We start from the raw sequence: 21,492 nt of genomic DNA, 5'->3' as shown, positions 1-21,492 counted from the left end.
ATAGGATTTCACTTTCTTGAGAATAACTTGATAAATCATTGCGCGGAGATGCCAAAGCCATAATCTTCCTTCGACTTAGTTGACTTGGACGATCACATCGAGGACGAGACCGTAGTGAAACAGGAACACTCCAAGACCCTCTTCCCGAAGGTAAGGGTTCCAACGACTCGTCAAAAGAGCACTGCCCAAAATAAAAGGAAGGCCACCACTTCAGCTGAAACCGATCCCTTTGCCGACATGAGCACTACCGATGCTGTAGAGAAGTTGCAAGCTCTCGCCAACTTTCTTGGAACAGTAAGTATCTTTGTTTATCCTGAAAATAGTAATATGCAGAAAAAATTATGTTAATTTAGGGATAACAGGAAACTGAAGGTTACCATCAGAGATCCCAAGATGCTGAATTGGCTCTGAAAGAGGCTGAGGTCAAGATTGCCGATCTTCTACATGCAGCTGACATAAAGAACAAGCTTCTCAAAAAGAAGGACAAAGAGATTGTGGACCTCAGAACTTCATTTGAGTTGGAGTAGACTGAGTTTATTGAAGAGGCCAAGAGATCTGCAGCCACCAGTATCCTGGAGTCAATGCTCAATATGTCAGAGGAGGTGCAAGCGAAGGGCTATGTGATGGATTCCTGGAATTCTGCGGCTTGGAGGAAGAAGCTGAAGATGCTGAGGGGTGAGAAGGTAGAAGAGGTTGATGTGGCAGGTACCTGTGAGGTGATTAAGGAGACAGGTGCTAGTGAGGAGATGAAGGAGACGAAGGCTAGTGAGGCGACGGAATCGGAGAAGAAGGAGGGTGATCATGGTGATGGTGTAAAGGTTTGAACCTGGTGTTCAGGTTGTTTGGATATGTTTCTGATGGTTGTTTGAACAATTTTTATTTTGGTTGTGTAAGGATAATATAACATGCTTAGGACAATAGTTTGGGTGGAGGGATCCTGGTTCAGGATGAAGCCCAAACTGACTTTTATTTCCTACTTTTGAACAGTATGAGGGTTCAGGCGGATGGGCTCCTTTTTGAGTGAAACCTGAATCATCTTTTCTTGTACTATGATATTAGTATAGCAACTCTTTATGACTTATGTTGGTATTTTATCCTCATTCATGTTATTAAATCTTCAAAATAAAATTGATTTCATTAGAATTTAGAAATCCAGGTGAAGTTTCTTAACAAATTAGGTTTAATTCAATAACCCAACACGAAGTCATAAAATTAATTTTGTAAATAAGGCAAGAAGTAGGATATAAAGAATATTCACAAATAGGAAGTCATACCAGAATCATACAGCAACTAATTCTGATAAGGTATAGATCATTTCATCCTTGTAATAAGAATATTCTTCATAATGTACTTCCAATTCCAGAAATATATTGATAGGCCTGTAATATTAACATTATCTTGAAAATAACTTTAGAAATTCTGGAGACAAGGCCTCAATAAACTGGTGACTAGCCCTCAATAAACTGGCGACCAGGCCTAAATAAATTGGCGACAAGGCCTAAACAAACTGGCGACAAGGCCCTTACAAGAGGTGAAAACCCCTTAAACCATGGGAATAAACTGGCGACAAGACCCTTAGAAGAGGTTAAAATCCCTTAAACCTTAGGAGTAAACTGGCGACAAGGCCCTTAGGGATGGTACGTCTACCATTAACTTTAGATTCAAACCAATAGCTGAGGATAGCGAGGTAACAAGTCACTATATTTCATGTGCTGGCCCCACCTCTCGAACTATGGCTGTGCGCTACAGGCGATCTTAAGAAGAGGTAAAAACCCCTTAAACCTTAGAAGGCATTGAATAATACCTTAACTGGCGGCAAGGCCCAAAGAAACGGGCGACAAGGCCTAAACAAACTGGCGACAAGGCCCAAATTAACTTCATTCCATATGGGGATACCACATGTCTTCAAGCTACAAAACACTCAAATCTAGGTGAGGGGTGGGTGTTAGCCTTGCTAACACCCCTCCGATACTTAAGTCAGTAACGTGATAAAGGAATAATAATATTGAAAATGAATAAAAATGTAAATTCGAATATATACCTTAGTTGTTTAACATCACTGTTAAATTTCTCAGGGTAGCAGTTATCCTCAGGATAGAATCCTTACATAAAATATTTTTTGAGGTGGATAGCGTTCCAAGCCCTTGGTAGCAGGTCACCATCAAAAATAGACAATCTATATGCCCCCTTTCCTACTTCTGAGTCAATCAAGTAAGGACCTTCCCACTTTGGTGCAAGCTTTCCATCCGCAGGATTTGTAGTATTCTGAAAAGCTTTTCGGAGAACTAAATCCCCTTCTTGAAATCTACGAACCCTGATACTCTTGTTGTAGGACTTTGCTATCTTCTGCTGATAAGATGCCATTCTGATCTTTGCCAAATCCCTGAGTTCTTCTACTGAATCTAGATCTTCAAGTAGACTCTGAGTATTATCTTCAGGATTCTGATGACTGATTCTAGCCGTAGGGATAACCATCTCTGTCTTGATAACTGCTTCAGTTTCAAATACCAATGAGAAAGGAGTCTGACCAGTAGCGTTCTTTGAAGTGGTTCTATCTGCCCAAAGAACAAAAGGTAGTTCCTCGGCCCACTTTCCCTTCTTAGAGCCCTTCAGGTTATTGATAATGATTTTGTTGCTTGACTCGGCCTGACCATTAGCCTGAGGGTGGACAGGTATTGAGGTGATCATCTTGATTCCCCAACTGGCACAGAAGTTGGTGGTTCTCTTGCCAATGAACTGCGAGCCATTGTCACACATATCTCTGCCGGGATTCCAAATCTTGTCAGGATATTGCGCTTGATGAATGAGATAACTTCTTTCTCTCTGACTTGAACAAAAGCTTCTGCTTCAATCCAATTCGAGAAATAATCCGCCATAGCCAGCATAAAGACTTTTCCTCCTGGAGCTCTTGGTAGTTTCCCCACAATATCCATACCCCACTTCAAGAAAGGCCAAGGGGATATAATAGGATACAAGGGTTCTGCTGGCTGGTGCAAAATGTTGCTATACCTCTGGCATAAATCACATTTCTGAGAATAATTCATAGCATCCCTCTTCATCGTTGGCCAAAAGTATCCTGTCCTCAGGATTTGGAGAATAGTACTCTGCCCCTAGTGTGATTCCCACAGTCTCCTTCGTGGATATCCTGAAGAACTTCTTGAGCTTCTACCTTCTCCAAGCACCTAAGATATGGTCATGCAAGAGATTTTCTACACAATATATTCATTATAGTATATGGGATTACCTTTGTGCGAAAAGCTCTTGGGTTTTCATCCATGGGGATAATTCCGTCCAGAATATATCTCCTGATCTGGATAATCCAAGAGTTTTCATTATCCTCAGGATTCTTGACTCCCGTATCTTCATCATCTTCTGATATTTCATTGACACCTTGCTCTCCTATTGCTGGGTTCATGATATGTATGATAGGAATCTTGACACTTTCCGGTATCCTGAAGGATGAAGCTAAATATGCTAGGGCGTCTGCTTCAACATTCTCCTCTCTAGGTACCTGTGAAATATCAAACATTTCGAAACACTTTGCTAGTTTTTTTTACTAGCTCTAGATATTTCATTAGTTTTTCTCCTCTAACAGTATACGAACCATTAAAATAATTAGTTAATAATAATGAATCAACATGTACTTGAATAAACCTGATTTTCATGTCGATTGCTAGTTGCAATCCTGCTATCAAAGCTTCATATTCTGCCTCATTGTTTGTGGCTTGGAATCCGCAGGATATGGATTGAGGTATAATGTCCCCCTGTGGCAATTTCAGCAGGATCCCGAGACCTGTTCCTCTAACATTTGAAGCACCATCAGTGTATAGAGTCCACTTATCTTTGGTTTCTTCAAGTTGTTGGAATTCCAAGTCTGCTTCTTCATTAAATTCACGGGTGAAATCAGCCATAAAGTCTGCTAATGCCTGGGATTTGATGGCAGTCCTAGGTTCATATGCTATATCATATGCACTCAGCATTACAGCCCATTTTGCCATCCTACCTGAAATTTCTGGTTTTCTCAAAACAGACTAGTCTTAGCATCCAATAGACTTTTACTTACATAATAGATGGGATGCTATTGACCTTCGAGATCCTTGGCTAAAACTGCACTCACAGCATTATTTGATACACCTAGATATAGAGATAGAGGTTCACCTTCTTCGTGTTTTACCAGCAAACGAGCAGAGGAAAGATAAGCTTTTAAGGACATTAAAGCTTCCTCATGCTTACTGGTCCATTCGAACTTCTTATTTTTCCTCAGGATATCATAAAATTCTTTGCACTTTTCTGAGGATTTGGATATGAATCTGTTGAGTGCCGCTATCCTGCCAGTCAGCCTTTGAACATCCTTGACTGATGCTGGGGATTTCAGATTCAGGATAGCTTGTATCTGCTCTGGACTCGCCTCTATCCCCCTTTTGGTGACCATGTATCCCAAGAATTTTCCAGCCTTCACTCTGAAATGGCACTTTGCAGGGTTCAGCTTCATGTTATATTTTTCGAGGATATCAAATGCAGTTTTGAGATCCTGGAGGTGATCCTCAGCTTTCTTGGACTTCACCACCATATCATCGATATAAACTTCCATCGTCTCCCCCAGTTTCTCTTTGAACATCATACTAACTAACCTCTGATAGGTTGCACCTGCACTTCTAAGTCCAAAGGGCATAGCAATATAACAATAAATACCTGTGGGAGTCATGAAGGCTATGTCTTCTTGATCTGAGGGCTCCATTTGGATTTGCTGAAATCCTGAGGATGCGTCCATAAATGAAAGCATTTCGTGGCCAGCTGTAGCGTCTACCATTGAATCTATGTGTGGTAGAGGGAATGGATCCTTAGGGCAGGCCTTATTCAAGTCTGTGAAATCCACACAAACTCTCCATTTTCCATTCTTTTTCTGTACAACCACCACATTTGCTAACCATCGGGGATATTGAACTTCCCTAATCATTTTTTTCCTTCAAGAGTCTTTCTACTTCTTCTTGAATGATTATGTTTCTTTTAGGTGCAAACTTTCTTCTCTTTTGATGGATTGGCTTGAAAGAATTATCAATTCCGAGTTTATGTGTTATAATATCTTTGGAAATACCTGTCATATCTTCATGTTTCCATGCAAATGTTGACAGCCTTGACTTGAGGAAATCGAGCAAATTTGACTCAATATCCTCAGGAATGCTTGTTCCTGTCAGCACTTTGACTTCAGGATCCTTGGGACAAGGAAGTACTTCTTTAACTTCTTAATCCCTGGTCGCCATTACGTCTCGTGCCTGCTTCTGTAATTACTATGCTTGCTGGGATTTGGCAGTACACTTCATAGAAGAGGTGTAGCAATTCTTTGCATCTTGTTGATCGCTGATGATTTTGATAACTCCCCACGGACTTGGGAGTTTCACACACTGGTGGTAAGTGGAGGGGACTGCTTCCATGTTGTGTATCCAGGGCCTGCCTAATATAATATTGCAACAAGACAAACAGTCAATAACACATATTTTTTGCATTTTATATACCCCTTCGACATATACTGGGAGCTTGATATCCCCAATAGTATTCTTAGTTTCTTCACTGAATCCAACCAATACTGAGGAACTGGAGATAATCTCATCCTCAGGAATATTCATCTTTTTCAGCACAACTAGTTGAATAATGTTGACAGAGCTTCCACCATCTATGAGGATCCTGCGCACATAATGGTTAGCCACATATAATGTTATTACCAAACTATCATGGTGAGGATCCTGAATATTGACTCTATCGCTTTCATCAAAGGATATGGTCTTTGCTTGAGTGAGAATGGATGTCTTTGTTGGTCTGTCAACCACTTCTAATTTTCTTTGGTCAGCATTTCATTTTGCAGCAGAATAAGAGGTTCCACAGATGTCAGATCTTCCTGATATGAACATGATTGTTTTTGCATCCGTTGGTGGAGGAGTCGGATTTTCAGGAACTTTTTCAGGATTTTGCTCTCTTCCCTTTTTCCTGCCAAGTAGCTCTTTCAAGTGGCCCTTGCTGAGAAGATAATTAATCTCCCTTCTGAGTGCAATGCAATCATCAGTCAAGTGACCAAAGTCTTCGTGGAAGGCGCACCACTTTGATTTGTGTTTCCAGGCTCCTTGTTTTTTCATCTTCTTTGGCCACCTGGCTTTCTCACCAAAATCCTGCATGGCACACATTAATCCACCAATATAAACAGAAAAACAATATTCAGAGACCTTAGGATAGTCTTCATCATATACTGCATTGATCCTGGGGTTATCAGGCTTATAATAAGGCTTTGATCGATATGATTTTTCCGGGGATTCGGCCTTCCTGTTCGTCTGATCATACTTCGGGATATCGATCTTTTTAAAGTTTTTATTATCATCTTCTAGCCTGATAAACCTTAGGGCTCTGCTTATTGCTTCATCTAATGACCTGCATGGAGTCATGACAAGATCATCATAGAAATATGAGTCTTTTTCTAACCCCAACTTAAGAGCTTCCACTGCCGAAGCCGGGTTTAGATTTGGGATCTCCAGCGACTCCTTGCTAAACCTGGTAATAAAATCTCTCAAGGATTCCCCATGATTCTGGGTAACCCTGTAAAGATCACCTGTCATTTTCTCAAATGTTCTACTGCAAGAAAACTGGTTATTGAACAAGTTAATTAAATGAGAAAAGGAAGTGATAGTAATAGGAGGAATACTCAGTAGCCATTTCATGGCTGCTCCAGTCAAGGTAGACCCAAACCCCTTGCAAATACATGCTTCCTTGATTTCCATAGAGATTGGGTTGATCTCCATACGCTCTCTATACTGCGCAACGTGTTCCTCAGGATCCGTTGAACCATCATACAGTTTCATATTTTGGGTTTGAAACTGTTTGGGGATCTGTACGTCACCGATTGATGGTACAAATTGGGATATTCTGTGACTATCAGTGGGAACTTCAACTATGGGACGGATTACACCGGGAACATTTGATATCATGTCCTTAAGCTTCTGTAATTCTCGGGTTAAACTTGTTCTTATGCCTACATCTTGCAAAAATCCTTGATTAGCATTAAATGAAATTGTATTGAAGAGTTACCCTGATTAATATTCTGAGGAACAATCTAGGTGTTGTAGCTCGTATTCCCAAACGTAGTGTTTCCTGGAGTGACAAATGGGGTGGTCGAAGTGTTAGCCTGCATCGGGATGAAGTCTCCCTAGTGCACCTCAGAGGATCCTGCAAACTGCTGAGTCTGAGCAAATGGCTGTTGAGGATTGAAGGACCCTGATGGAGGGATTCCCGAAAACCCTGCATGTTGCTGGAATCCTGAGGATAACGCCTGCTGATAAAGATCTGAGGATCCTGTCTGGTGGGACAATCCTGAGCATCCGGACTGTTGAAGCGATCCTGAGAGTCCTCCCTGTTGCGACAATCCTGAGGATAATGCCTGCTGATAAAGAACTGAGGATCCTGTCTGGTGGAACAATCCTGAGGATCCCACCTGATGGAACAATCCTGAGGATCCAGACTTTTGGAAAGATGAGGATCCAGGGTTGTATGCCATGGCCGACTCCGGACGCACCAATCCTGAAGATCCTGGAGGAGTGAAATCCAGAGATCTATAGATTAGTGGTGTAAATTCTTCCACCGGCTTTTTGGCCTTCCTCGTATCTTCCAGTTCCTTCACAAGCATCTGGTTGGTCTTATTCTGGAGATCCATCTGTTCATGTAACCGTCTATAAAGAGACAGAAGGTCGTTGTTGGACACCATGATGGGATCTTGGGGAGACGGCCTCGATCCCGAGAACACGGGAGTAGCAGGTTTCTTCTGAGTATTGTCAGGTTTCTTCGGGATACCACCAGCAAGAGGAGGAGGCATAGAAGGCCTCACAAAGGAATCTGAACCTGCGATAGAAGAAGAAACAATTTTCGGTTGGGAAGACATGTTGTGGATGTTGAAAGTAGGGTTTAGTTTGAGAGTTAATAATGATCAAAGCACCTTGGCCCCACGGTGGGCGCCAAATTGTTTCGGTCAAAAATTAACAAAGTAACTTTTGATCAAATTAGTACGTGAGGTAGAGTGCTTGATTGTAAAATGAGTGAACACAACGATTTGATTACGAGGGAAAAGCCCTTGATTGTGAGAATCTCCGGCACAAAAAACCCACGGACGGTGAAAACTATCACCGCCAATTTTATTAATAACAAAAAGGTGGTTACAAGTGGTGGAGCTGATAGTAAATCGGATTCTAAGTGTTACAATGAGTGCTAGTAGCTAAAGCCGTGAAGTGTGTGTTCTAGTCGATTTTATCAGCTAGTTTAAATAAGCAAAGAATACAACAGAATTTCCAAGAAATCCTGAACAAACCCTAGACTAAGTCTCCCATGATCCGTTGATGCCCACGTTCGAGTTGACGAAGTTCAAATAATATCCGTTGCAATCCCACGTTCTTATAATCACATTAATCACGTGGTCTTGTCTGCAAAACAAACAAAAATAATATAGGACAATTGAATTAGTCAAATATCATCCTCAGAATATTTGCATCGGTACGTTAGCTCGGAATCCTTGAATCATAACAAATCTTGAGGATAAAAAATCTACACCCAACATTAGGCATGTGGAAACCATCTATGAACTTATTGTGAGATGGAAACCGAACCAAACCGAACTAAACCGACTTTCACTCGCTTAAGACACACAAGTGTGTTTTTAGCTATAAAGACTTGTATATTTTTTTAAAAATACTTTACAAATTGATTATAATTATTTTTTTAAATACTTGGAAATGTTGGATCCAACTTGATCTCATAACAGTTTGGACCGACAAAACCGAACATTCGCTTAACATACGTTGTTAGTTCTAAAACAATAGATCTACATACTTGGTTAAGTATTATTGGATTTTTATGAGTTATCTCATAACATTTAATATTTTGGAAAGTTGACTTTGGGTTTGACCAATTGTCAAGACCCGAACCAATAACCCGAACACTCGTTAAAAACCCGTTTTAGTATCTTTATTCCAAAGGGACTTGCATTCTTGCATTTTACCCACCTTATTACTTAACATATGTTGAGAAAATATTAAGGTTAGATACTTTAACCCGGTTTCGAGCAATCTTACATTTTTAAAGGGTTATTATTATAAGTTCTTAACTAGTTACATTTCAAACCTTGAACTTTAATTGTTTACAATTCTCAGCATCTATTTTATTAAAAGACTTTCAATATAACCTTTAAAAATCCAAAACTTCTTTTTCTTTTAGGCATTGTTCGTTAAACACGTCGTTCCGGCAAATCTTCAAATTATCATCTTTCAAGTTTATTACTTGAATGTGTACTTTCATACCCCGTTTTTCATCTTTTGTTTTGGGGGTGACATTTCATACTTATTCAACTAAATGTTTTATACTTGAATCTTAAACCACAAACGTTATTGTATACTTACTTGAATAATTGCTCGATTTGGTGTTCTATGATTATGTGCCTATGTGTTTATCGCTTTTGGTTGGTGGAACTATAAAATCCTAGTATATTTGGCATCCCCTTATAGCAAGGTGTCGTTAACGTAATGCAATTAACGATAACTATAATATCCAAGACTATTTGGCATCCCCTTATAGTTAGGTGTCGCTAATGTAATTCTATTAGCGATTTTATCCAAATTATTGCTTTTATTTATTGTTTCGTATACGAGTTTTGTGGCTTTTTCTTACTATATACTTATATGCTCAAACTTATGAATTGCTCACCAACCTTTGTGTTGATAAACTTTATTTTATGAAATGTTACAGGTTTGCATCTTGGTTGAGTCGAGCGTGTGGAGAAAATGTTGTCAAGACTTCTAGGATAATAGTAAAATAAACAAATTTTGATTTGCTATATTTTGTGATAACTTGTTATTACTTTTATGAATATTTGCTATGTGACATTTTTTATGTTGTGAAATGAAATGAGTTTGTTAAATATTTTCGCTTTAATTAGTGTCATGTGCTTATGGGCAATCGTTACACCTCGGCATGTTCCGCCGCCTTTGGTCGGGGTGTGACACTTCAACCGATCGTGACCGGAGAAGTGAAAACCGAAGGAAAACAAGGGGTATATATTATATATATGTTGCAACAACAAGATTTAATTACCAAGAATTTAGTTAGAATGTAAGATTAAACTCAAAGTCAAACTGCCAAGAACTTGAATAATAACCTTAAAAATATTAGATTAAGGGAGAGATTTGATGAAAAGAGCAGGGGAAAATGGAGGGAATAGGCTTGTATTTATAAGGTAAGTTGAATGGGTCATGTATGGGGTTTAATTCAAGTGTTTGCATTCAAATGGGTGGAGAAAAAGGAGTCAAACAAACACAAAACAACAAAAATCGTATATTTTGTTGCATAGCACTTTAGCGCGTCGCTAAGGGCTCTGTCATTGCCACTTAGCGCCGCGCTAAGTGTCACAGAGAGAAAATCTGATTTTTCAACTTTAGCAGTTTTAGTCCCTGAAGTTCGTTTTGAGCGTTTTAAGGGCATTTTAAGGGTTGTAAAAGATGTTTTTGAGATCCAACAACCCTAAAACAAATATTTAACATAAACTTCATCATTTTAATATTATTGAAAGGTTTGGGATAAAAAACGAGTCGGTTTTTATAATAAAAAACAAATACAAGTTGACCCAAAAATGACAAATGTCACAATACTCGGATAATGAGGCCCTATTCTACTAGCACAAGGCTAAAGTAGTTAGGGGTGCGTATGATCATACTTATTGAGGCTCAACAACATAAAAATAAACGCTCATGCACGTAAAGCATATGAAACATATAACACACAATAGAGCAAGTATTCTAAGTATCATACACCCTAGAGTTTGTGGTTTGATGATCGAGTATTATAAATCATTCTTGTTTTGAATAAGCATGCATGTTACCCCCGAAGTATAAAAAGAAAAACGGGGGATGAAATGTACTCACGTGAAATAAGTAACTTGAAGGATTAGTTTGTGATAAAACGAGAAGGTAAGTTCAACGAGCAAGACCTAGATTAAGAGGGTCCTGAGTTAGTAGATGGTCTTAAAAGCTTTAAAGTAAAATAACATGACAAGGAGAATAAATAATTAAAGTTTGAGGTTTAAAGTGTAAATAAATAAGAAATTAAAGTAATGGTTTTTGAAAAGTAAGTTTACTAGAAATTGGGTCTCGGTATTCTATTCAATTGTTTTTACTTAACCTTTATGAAGTAAATATATTTGGGTATAACTGCAATATTGCAAAGTTAAATAGATACCAAAACGAGGTTTTACGAGTGTTCGGATTTGTTGGTTCAAGTCTTGATAATTGGCCAAGCCCGAAGCTGAGATTCCAAAGTGATAAATGTTATGAGATAACTCAATGAGATCAAAAGAAACTTAACCAAGTATGTAGTATTATTAAGAATAACCTCAACGACCGTTAAGCGAGTATTTGGCCTTGTCGGTCCAAACTTGTTATAAGATCAAGTTGGATCCGACATACCAAGTATTTTGAGAAAACAATTAAAATTAGTTTATAATATAGTTTTAAAGAAAAACAAGGTTTTTTACCCGCGCGTTGCGGCGCGTGGGTATATTGGTGTATTTACATTTCGTGGATGTTCATGATGTTTTTTCAGCTAGACAAAGACAAAAGAAAGATAATGGATATACATATACATAACCTCTAGCTCTATGAATAACAGCAACCCCTTTCCCCTTCACGGGCTCCATCCGCGTTATCACCAATTACTTGAGTGTTAAGCCTGCAAGTTAAAGTGAAAACTATCAATAACATATTGTCACCGCATTTAGATGTGCACAAAAAAAATGTGAAATGCTACCTTTTCGTTATATGTGATGTGGCAGAGCAGTGTCACAGGAATAATCTTGTCAGCAGCTCACCAATAACCCCATCCACATATGTCAAAGCAAAGTCTAAACCTCTTAAAAAGAAAAAAAAGTAAAAATACAATAAAATAACAATGCACAATAGTCTACCAAAAAATAAAAAATTAAGAAAATCAATTGTCTATGGTGAAAGTACTTACGTACAAAAGGTACTTTACGTCTTAACTTTCACTTATCATTGTTCTAGACATTGGTACGCATCGAAATTCGTGCTCGTGTGCCCAACTAAAAGGCTCCAAGCACTGCATTTTCAAATTAAGCTACATGAAGTCTATAAAATTTTGAGTATAACTTGTTGTTAGAACCTCTTGCATTATAAGAATGTTTTAATTATACCACACATTCAAATGTACAATTGATATTATATTGATACTAAGACGATAAATGAATGTGTTGACTTTAAACTCCACTGCCAAAACTTCTCAATCTTATTAAACAAACACATAGCTAAAACTTTAAGTCATGTATTATAGACACTATTACTCAGAATTGTGATATGCACATTGAAGCATTGAAAGTTTTTAATAATCCACATAATGACATCAGTTAGTTCATGTATTCGGGCCCGTATTAATTCGTAAAACATAATCATTTCTGGAACTAAACTAACTTGCATAAAAGTTGCATTAACTACCCCAACAATCATAATATGCACATCGACTGGTAATGATCAGTTAACAACAACTCAACAAATGAATCTGAAGATATCCAAATTTGCATTAGAGTTGAATAAAACAATTAATTGTTATAAAAGATTATAACAAAACTGAACACGAAATAAAAAACAAACCTAACGTTTGCTAGCTATAGAGGCTCAGATACATTATCATCATAGCCCTTATCTAAGAAACCAACTTAACGTAAGGCGTAAAGGAGGCGGCAGAACAACGAACGACTGCTGGTAAATGACGATTTGACTTAATTGTCACACCCCGACCAAAGGCGGCAGAACATGCTGAGGTGTAAAGATTGCCCATAAGCACATGACACTATTTAAAGCGACAATATTTAATAAACTCATTTCATTTCACAACATCGAAAATGTCACATAACGAATATTCATAAGACAAATACAACAAAACATAGCAAATAATATATTGTTCATTTTGTTAATATCCTAAAGATATTTGTGACGTTTTATCCACAAGATCCATAATCAACCTAGATGCAAACCTGTAACATTTCATAAAATAAAGTTTATCAACACAAAGGTTGGTGAGCAATTCATAAGTTTGAGCATATACATATATATTAAGAAAGAGCCATAAAACTCATATACGAAACAATAAATAAAAGCAATAATTTGGATAAAATCGCTAATATATTTACGTTAGCAACACCTAACTATAAGGGGATGCCAAATAGTCTATGATTTTATAGTTATCGTTAATTACATTACGTTAACGACAACTTGTTATAAGGGGATGCCAAATAGACTAGGATTTTATAGTTCCACCAACCAAAAGCGATAAACACATAGGCATATAATCATAGAACACCAAATCGAGCAATTATTCAAGTAAAGTATACAGTAATGTTTGTGGTTTAAGATTCAGGTATGAAACATTTAGTTGAATAAGTATGAAATGTCACCTCCAAAACAAAAGATGGAAAACGGGGTATGAAAGTACTCACATTCAAGTAATAAACTTGAAAGTTGATAATTTGGAGATTTGCTGAAACGACGGGTTTAACGATCAAAGCCTAAAAGGAAAGAAGTCTCAGATTTAGAAAGGTTGTCTTGAAAGTCTTTAATAAAATAAATGTTGAGAAATGTAAACAATTAAAGTTTCAAGGTTTGAAAATGTAACTATTTAAGAATTTATAATAATAACCCTTTAAAAATGTAAGTTTGCTCGAAACCGGGTTAAAGTATCTAACCTTAATATTTACTCAACCTATGTTAAGTAATAAGGTGGGTAAAATGCAAGAATGCAAGTCCCTTTGGAATAAAGATACTAAAACGGGTTTTTAACAAGTGTTCGGGTTGTTGGTTCGGGTCTTGACAATTGGTCAAACCTAAAGTCAACTTTCCAAAATATTAAATGTTATGAGATAACTCATAAAAATCCATTAATACTTAACCAAGTATGTAGATCTATTGTTTTAGAACTAACAACGTACGTTAAGCAAGTGTTCGGTTTTGTCGGTCCAAACTTTGTTATGAGATCAAGTTGGATCCAACATTTCCAAGTACTTAGGAAATAATTAAAATCAGCTTGTAAACTATTTTTAAAGAAATATACAAGTCTTGATAGCTAAAAACACACTCGTGTGTCTTAAGCGAGTAAAAGTCGGTTTAGTTCGGTTTCCATCTCACAATAAGTTCATAGATGGTTTCCACATGCCCAAATATCCAAGAACTTGTATAATAATATACAAATGAAAATACTTAAGTTTTACAACCAAAAAGTTAACAATAAAGTCTTTAAACAAAAGTTCGGTTTATGGTTCGGATCTAGTTTCCGGTTAAGACCGAGTTTAGAATCTACTAACCCATAACCATGGAACTCATAAAAATGGTTTTATAAACTGAGATCTAACATTAAACATGTTTAAAACAAGTATTTAACTAAAACTAATAAGCAAAGTTCGATTTACGGTTTAGAGCTATTTACGGTTTAACCGAAGCATAGACCCTCAAACCCATAATCATGGAACTTGTAAATAAACTAAAATGAGCAAAAGTTAAGCATGGTTAGTATGTATAAACAAGTTATATAAGTGTATATATATATATATATATATATATATATATATATATATATATATATATATATATATATATATATATATATATATATCAAGAACACGAAGTTCTCCATAAAGCCTTGCCTTACAAGGTCCGAAACCTCACCGATCGGAACCGGAGAAGTAACTACTAAAGGTAACAAGGGGTATTATATTATATATATGTTGTGCCACCATAAACAAGTATTAATAAGATTATATAAGTTAATTAGAATGAAAGATTAAACTCAGTTGTCAAACCTTCAAGAACACAATAATAAACAACCTTGAATCTATGGAGTTTGAGAGAAAATTGAGAGATGTAGCAGGGGAAAATGAAGGAAAATGGTGGTGTATATATAGTGTAATGTTTGTGGTCAAATATGGGTGTTAAACACAAGAGTTTGCATAAAAAATGGATCAAACAAAACACAAAACAACAAAAAGTTCGGGCTGCTACAGACCTTGAGGTCGCGCCACGCAACGGTCCAAAGCGTCCCCCATCGCATAGCGCGATGGGGTTGACCATCAGCTTTTCCAAAGTTTCAAAATTGGCATATTTAGTCCCTGCAGTTCGTTTTAAGTGATTTTTACGCGTTTAAGGACCGAAAAGGATGTTTTCAAGACCCAACAAGTGTAAAACAATATTGTAACACAAAATCCATCATTTTGATTATATCATAAGCTTTGGTTTACAAAACGGGTCATTTTACATAATAAAAGTTTACAAAACGAATACGAATCGAGGCCCGAAATTGACGAATGTCACATTAATCGCCACCAAGGGTATCGAATCGGAGTCCGGTAACAATATAGGATAATTGATGTGTGTCTAATGAGTGCTCTTTCTAAGGGACTCACAACGAAGCTTTAAATTTATAAAATGAAACTCCTAATGAATCCACACACAACCGGCAACTGTACCGATCACAAGTAGTATAGACTTAAAAAGTCAGAGTATCGAACACAATGACACGTGAAAACGTCTATGATCACTAAACCCTAGACAAGACCTTCCTAAGAATAATATTTTAATTGGTTTTAAATAAATTACTTTAACTAAATCAATTTACTTAACTTAACTGGACTAACAGAAATGACAGACAAAACTTTCCTAACCTAGAGACTTAACTGACTTTTACTGCCAATGGAGAAAACGTCTACCTAGGCAAGAATCAAATTGACGGTCTAACAATCTAATGGATTGAATAATCTTATGACACCGGTATATAAAGATGACACAACTAAGGTTCTCTCAAGAAAGCTAGATAACCTCTCGGTCTCACTAACAAATCCTAACTTACAATTAATTGATTTTAAGAACAAATCGGGAAATGAATGCTAAGGTGTTCTAATGCCGACTCTCCTCTCGGACTCACCAACACACGACCCTAATGGAAACGAATACTACGCAACCAAGGATAGAGGAACAATTTGGTTTAACACAAATTAGGCCAACTAATCGCTCACGAACCCAAACTCGACAAGAACCGAACCAGCTCTCGCGCAATCCTAATCCTAACAAGCAACGGCTATGAGACGACTTTACTTCATATCACCTCTCGGTCTCTAAGAAGGTGCCTACCCGCTGAATTATATCAATCAATAATCTCAACAAAACCCTACGATTGTACTTACCGCAAACAAACTCTAAACACAAAGTAAAGAATTGAACATGCAACTATCAATCAAAACCAATTCAATTAACCGAAGCACGAGATTATGATATAAAACCAATAATATCACAGCCACTAAACACAACCTAATTCATCATTAAACCAAACTTTCAATAGAAATTCAAGTCATATTGATCAAACAATCCAACTCATAAAAACCGAAAAAAATCATCTAACCCAGGTAGAACAACGAAGTTTAGCTACTCATAATTTTTGGACAACAGCATATACTTAATAAAAACATCATATTAATCATCAAAAACATAATCCAAATCATTCAACAATCATAATAATAAAGCACCACCCAATCCTTAATTCAATTGCAAAACAATTAACCTTAAAGATCAAAATCAAACTAGTTATGAATGTAAACAAGAACACAATGATTATGAATGTTATACTATCGTGTAGGATGAGTTTTATGATGAGGAACAATCCCTAGCTGCTATCCCAAGTCTCATTTAGCTTCCTTCTTCTTCCATTTACCTCATAAATGCAAAAAACGAATTTTCCCTCTTGAATTTGGGCTGCCGATCGGAACTCCAAAAGGGGTGTTAGGATATATTATTTTTTTTCTTTGTGCTTTCCTTTGAGTTCTTGCGTGAATAATTTCCACCCACAAAACCAAATTCAACTTTGTCTCCTTAAAACAAACAAGATGTTCCTACTAGCCAACCAAATCCAAAAACCACAAACTTTTTTTCTTTCTTTTCCGGTCGGACAAAGGTGAGGTCTAGGGTATTATTGTTTTCTCTTTTTTTTTTTCTTTTGATGCTATGCCGAATCTCTATTATTATCCAAGGCTTAGGGTTTTTAAATTTTTTGTGTGATAATATATTATACTCATGCAAGGCTTCACACAAATGGACTTGGGCCAGGCTTTATATCGGTTCTTCAAGATTTGATCATAAAGGCCCTTTTCATCTTCCATAAACCCGGTTCTTTTCTCTTTAAAACCCGCAACCTACGAAAAATATATAACTATGTAATACCATACTAAAACAAGTTAAGAAAATTAAATATTATATATAAAAGCGACTACAACAATGATAAATGATGCGGAAAATAAGTGTGTTTTACAACACATCAATAATCATCATAGGATCATATACATGATTATCATAACCTGTGTCAACCAAGACGAGTAATAGCAAGTCTTAAAACCACTGGTAAAATACCAGCATAGGGTTACCTGACGCCTTCAGGCAACCGATACAACCCATACCACCGGCTAGGTTTCAGAATATGATACCAACTAGGGTTCAGAATGGGAACACGGCAACAGTCGGTGTGAATCGTCATTCCAAAAAAGAAACCCAGCAACAATCATGAGCTACAAAACGAACTGCGGATAACAAAGATAAAACAATCAATAATATTCAGTGAGACCTAAGTGTAAGTTAACAAAATTGATTTGAGTAAAAAATGCTTTGTGACCTTTATTAATAGTAGGTACAACTCACATGGTTTCCCCTTAAAACCCACTGCAATTTGTTTCTCTGTAAAAAAAACCAGCCTCCCCCATAACTATCTAAAGGTTTTACGGCCTAGGGTTTCAACCGCCCACAATCTTCACCGTGAATCATAAAAAACGACCACCACATAGAGAAACCGACAACCTCCACCTAGGGTTCGGGTAAACCCGACAACAATCGGGGTTAATCGTAGCAATGAACGCCCACAACCGCCACCTAGGGTTCCAAAACGGAACCCAGTAACAATTGGAGTGAATCGTAACCGGCGACTAAAGATTAAAGAGACAGCGGGAACCTCGGTGAAGAGAGCGAGCCAGAGTAATGACAAATTTACGAACTTTTGATGAATTGTTAGAGTCGGTGGAAAACTGTGAGTCATCAAAACATGTGTCATCAAGAGGTTCACTAATTTCATGAATAGTTAGTTTTGTGTGACTGACAAAATTTACTTTTTAGTATATATATAGTATGAGATTCGGTGGCTCAAAACACAACTAGTGTGTCTTAAGCGAGTGAACTCGGTTTAATTCGGTCTTGGTTTGGTCCTTGACTCGGAATAATACCGAGGATGGTTACCACATAACCAATACCATAGAACTTATTAAAATAACTTAGAAATGATAATACTCAAGTCTTACAAAAAACATATAAATAATAAGTATTTAAACAAGAGTTCGGTTTTGGTTCGGTCCTTGATTCAGAATGAAACCGAGGATGGTTGGCACATACCCAATACCATAGAACTCAATAAAATGATTTGGAAACTAAAGTAATTAGAAACTAAACAACATTAGTAAGCTTACATAAATTAAAGCATAAACTAAAGTGAACAGGACTATAATAGTCCTCCATGTAGCCTTGCCTAGCATGGCCGGAGAAAGGAAAGTCAAGGAAACAAGGGAAGTATGTTTTAAACAAACTTTGATTAACAAGAATTAGTTAGAAACAAATATTAGTATTAGTTTGACTTTAAGAAGTCAAACTATCAAGAGTTTGAAGGATGAATACTTAGATCTAGATTGAGGAGAGTTTAAGGTGAATGAGCAAACCATAATGGGATGCATTTGTCTTGTTTATATAGGGAAGAAGTAAGGGTTTAGCCATGATGTTGTTTTTAAGAAGTTTCATGCATTTGGGTAGGTTAAGTTGGTCAAACAAGGTGCAAAACAACAAAAAACGAGCTGGTGGTCTGCAGTGGGGTGGTGGTGGCATGCGACCACCAAGGCATTGATGGCCACGGGGTGCGGCGCCTAGGGGGGTGGACTTCAACTTTGATTTTTGATTATTTAGGCCCCTGAAGTTAGTTTTAAGTCGTTTTTAGCCATAAAATGGTGTTTTAAGGTACCGAAAATGATGTTTTTTTGATCCGACATTTGTGTAACATAATAAACATAAAGCCCAATATCTTATTAATAACAGATGGTTCGAAAGACCAAAACGGGTCGGGTTTTCGATACAAATACAAATACAAGTTAAACCGAAAATGACAAATGCTACGACCCGTACCCGACCCTACCCGTAAGGTACGAATAGGGTATACATTTCAGTAAAAACTCGTACCCGGAACCGGACCCTATTTGTACCTGGTAATACCCCGATACATGAACTGGTTCCATACCCGAACCGGGTTTTACAAATACCCGGAACCGGGTTTTTCAAATACCCGATATTACCCGAAAAATACCCAAAAACATAATCCTAAAATGTGCAACCCCTTATAAAATCCAATATATGTCCAAAAAATACCCGAAAAAAAAACCATAAAAGCCCGAAAATAGGGTTTTTACAATACCCGTAAACAAGTTATTCAAATACCCGTTTTTTGAATACCCAGATCTGTACCCGACCCGAACCCGATACATAGGGTATGGTTTTTAAAGACAATAACCGGACCCGGACCCGGACCCGAACCCGTCCCGAAATTGCCAATACCCGGTTTTCCAATACTCAGTCATACCCGAACCCGATTCCATACCCAAACTCGGGTATATGAAAAAACCCTATTTGTCCACCTCTACACCCACGCAACCCACCAGTCCTATATATCGAATTGAACCCACAAATAGCCATTTAGCTCTAGAACCAAAACAAAACTATATATACACATTTTTGTTATGCAAGTAATACAAGAAAATCATACAAATAGAACTAGTCTACACACAAAGCAGTCCATTCTCATAACAACAGACTAATAGGAGCAACTTCACACAATAAATTTACTACAGGGCACCATACCAGTGGTTACCCTCTAATATACAGAGTGACCTTTTAAACTGGACCCACAAATTACCCTCTTTATAAACTAGAAAAACATAATATATAAATAAAAATATCAAATATAACTCATTCATTAAAAATAATTTTATAAATGATCATTTTAAAATAACTTTAAAAGTTCATATATGCCCATGTTAACTTCAAAAACTTTTATTTACCTATTTTCATTTTAGTTTTTTTTTTTTAACTTTAAAATTTCATATATGTCCATATAGCTTTCTTATCGTGAATGTCGAAAGAGCTACATAAAATATAGGGTTAAAACAAATATAAAGTAACCGGTGTAGAATGTTTAATAAGTAAAAAGTCATTAAATTTATAATAATGTATGAATTTTATTTTTATTTTTATTTTTATTTTTTGTTTTTGTTTTGCTATATATTTAAAATTTGCAAGTTTGTAAGGTATATATAAAATTAATAATCCTACTACTTTTAAAACCAAACATATTTTAGGGTGTTCTTCAGTCCCTCATCTTATAACACCAACCCATAATCCACAATACTCAGACCAACGTAGACACATAAGTTTGATGAGAGTATTTGAATGTCTTGTTAATTACGTATTGGCATAGTCTTTATTTATTTATTTTTCTGTTTATATAAAAACTGTGATGTTCAAAATCATCTTTATACCTGGAAAACACAAATATTATACAAGCAAGACACATATATAAAAGCAACAATAAATCCGACCAATTCATATATTCATATATCAAGAATAGTATTCAAACCAAACGTTAAAGATTATTACATGATCACAAAACAAAACCAACATCGATCTAATCTATACTGTCAAGGCGGTCGAGCGACACATCGGGCACTAGTTCTTGGAGTTCAACCACCGTTTGATACAGTTTGCATGAAAGCGATGACCGCACTCGACTAACCCGACCTTCTGGTTTCTCTGGTATTCGCCCAAACAAATCGAACAAACATCCTGCTGATCACAGTTTCTTTGTAAGGTGTACACATGGAGACGCTCGGAGATCACTTCATCCGGTAAACCCGGGCCACGGGAAGGGCTGGTGGTTGGTGTTCTTTGTAGCGCAGATTCAAACTCGTGCAAGATCAAGTTTTCATTTAAAAATCGTTCGTACTGAAGGGCATTGAACAGGTAGTTTTCTTGTGGTTGTGTATAATACGTGGCATTGGGGATATTGAGTATGGCTACTTCGTCGACAGATTGGAGATTAAGAATCATGTTGCGATACGAGGGATTATTCATGGTAGTGTAATTTGAAGGAGAATAGAGAAGATACGACTGAGGATTCATGGTAGTGTAATTTGAAGGAGAATAGATAGGATAACGAAGACAAGTTATGAACGAATGAATGAGATACTTGTGATTGATGTATTCCTATGTATGGTTTATTTTGGGCTTCTTTATACTAACTTGCTAACTTAAACTGCAAGTTAATGAAGTCGGTCATTATAACGGCTAT

The 21,492-nt window shown here is 36.9% G+C and overlaps 1 protein-coding gene across 1 annotated transcript in view; it reads right to left on the bottom strand.

Annotated features, from left to right (window-relative positions):
- LOC143632600 (UDP-glucuronic acid decarboxylase 6-like) overlaps positions 1 to 2,121 on the bottom strand; it is a 128,611-nt gene extending 126,490 nt beyond the window's left edge. Inside the window, exon 1 of the mRNA XM_077101076.1 lies at positions 2,108 to 2,121. The gene's annotated coding sequence lies outside the window, so the exon portion shown is untranslated. The remainder of the gene's footprint in view (positions 1 to 2,107) is intronic.
- Positions 2,122 to 21,492: the final 19,371 nt, after the last annotated feature.

This window comes from Bidens hawaiensis, unplaced genomic scaffold (genome assembly GCF_021521415.1).
Source record: "Bidens hawaiensis isolate Kalapana, Puna unplaced genomic scaffold, B.hawaiensis_p1.1 tig00006484_1, whole genome shotgun sequence".
NCBI classification, from domain to species: domain Eukaryota; kingdom Viridiplantae; phylum Streptophyta; class Magnoliopsida; order Asterales; family Asteraceae; genus Bidens; species Bidens hawaiensis.
Note: the sequence above shows the minus strand (reverse complement) of the source record. Positions and strands in the feature narration are given on the sequence as shown.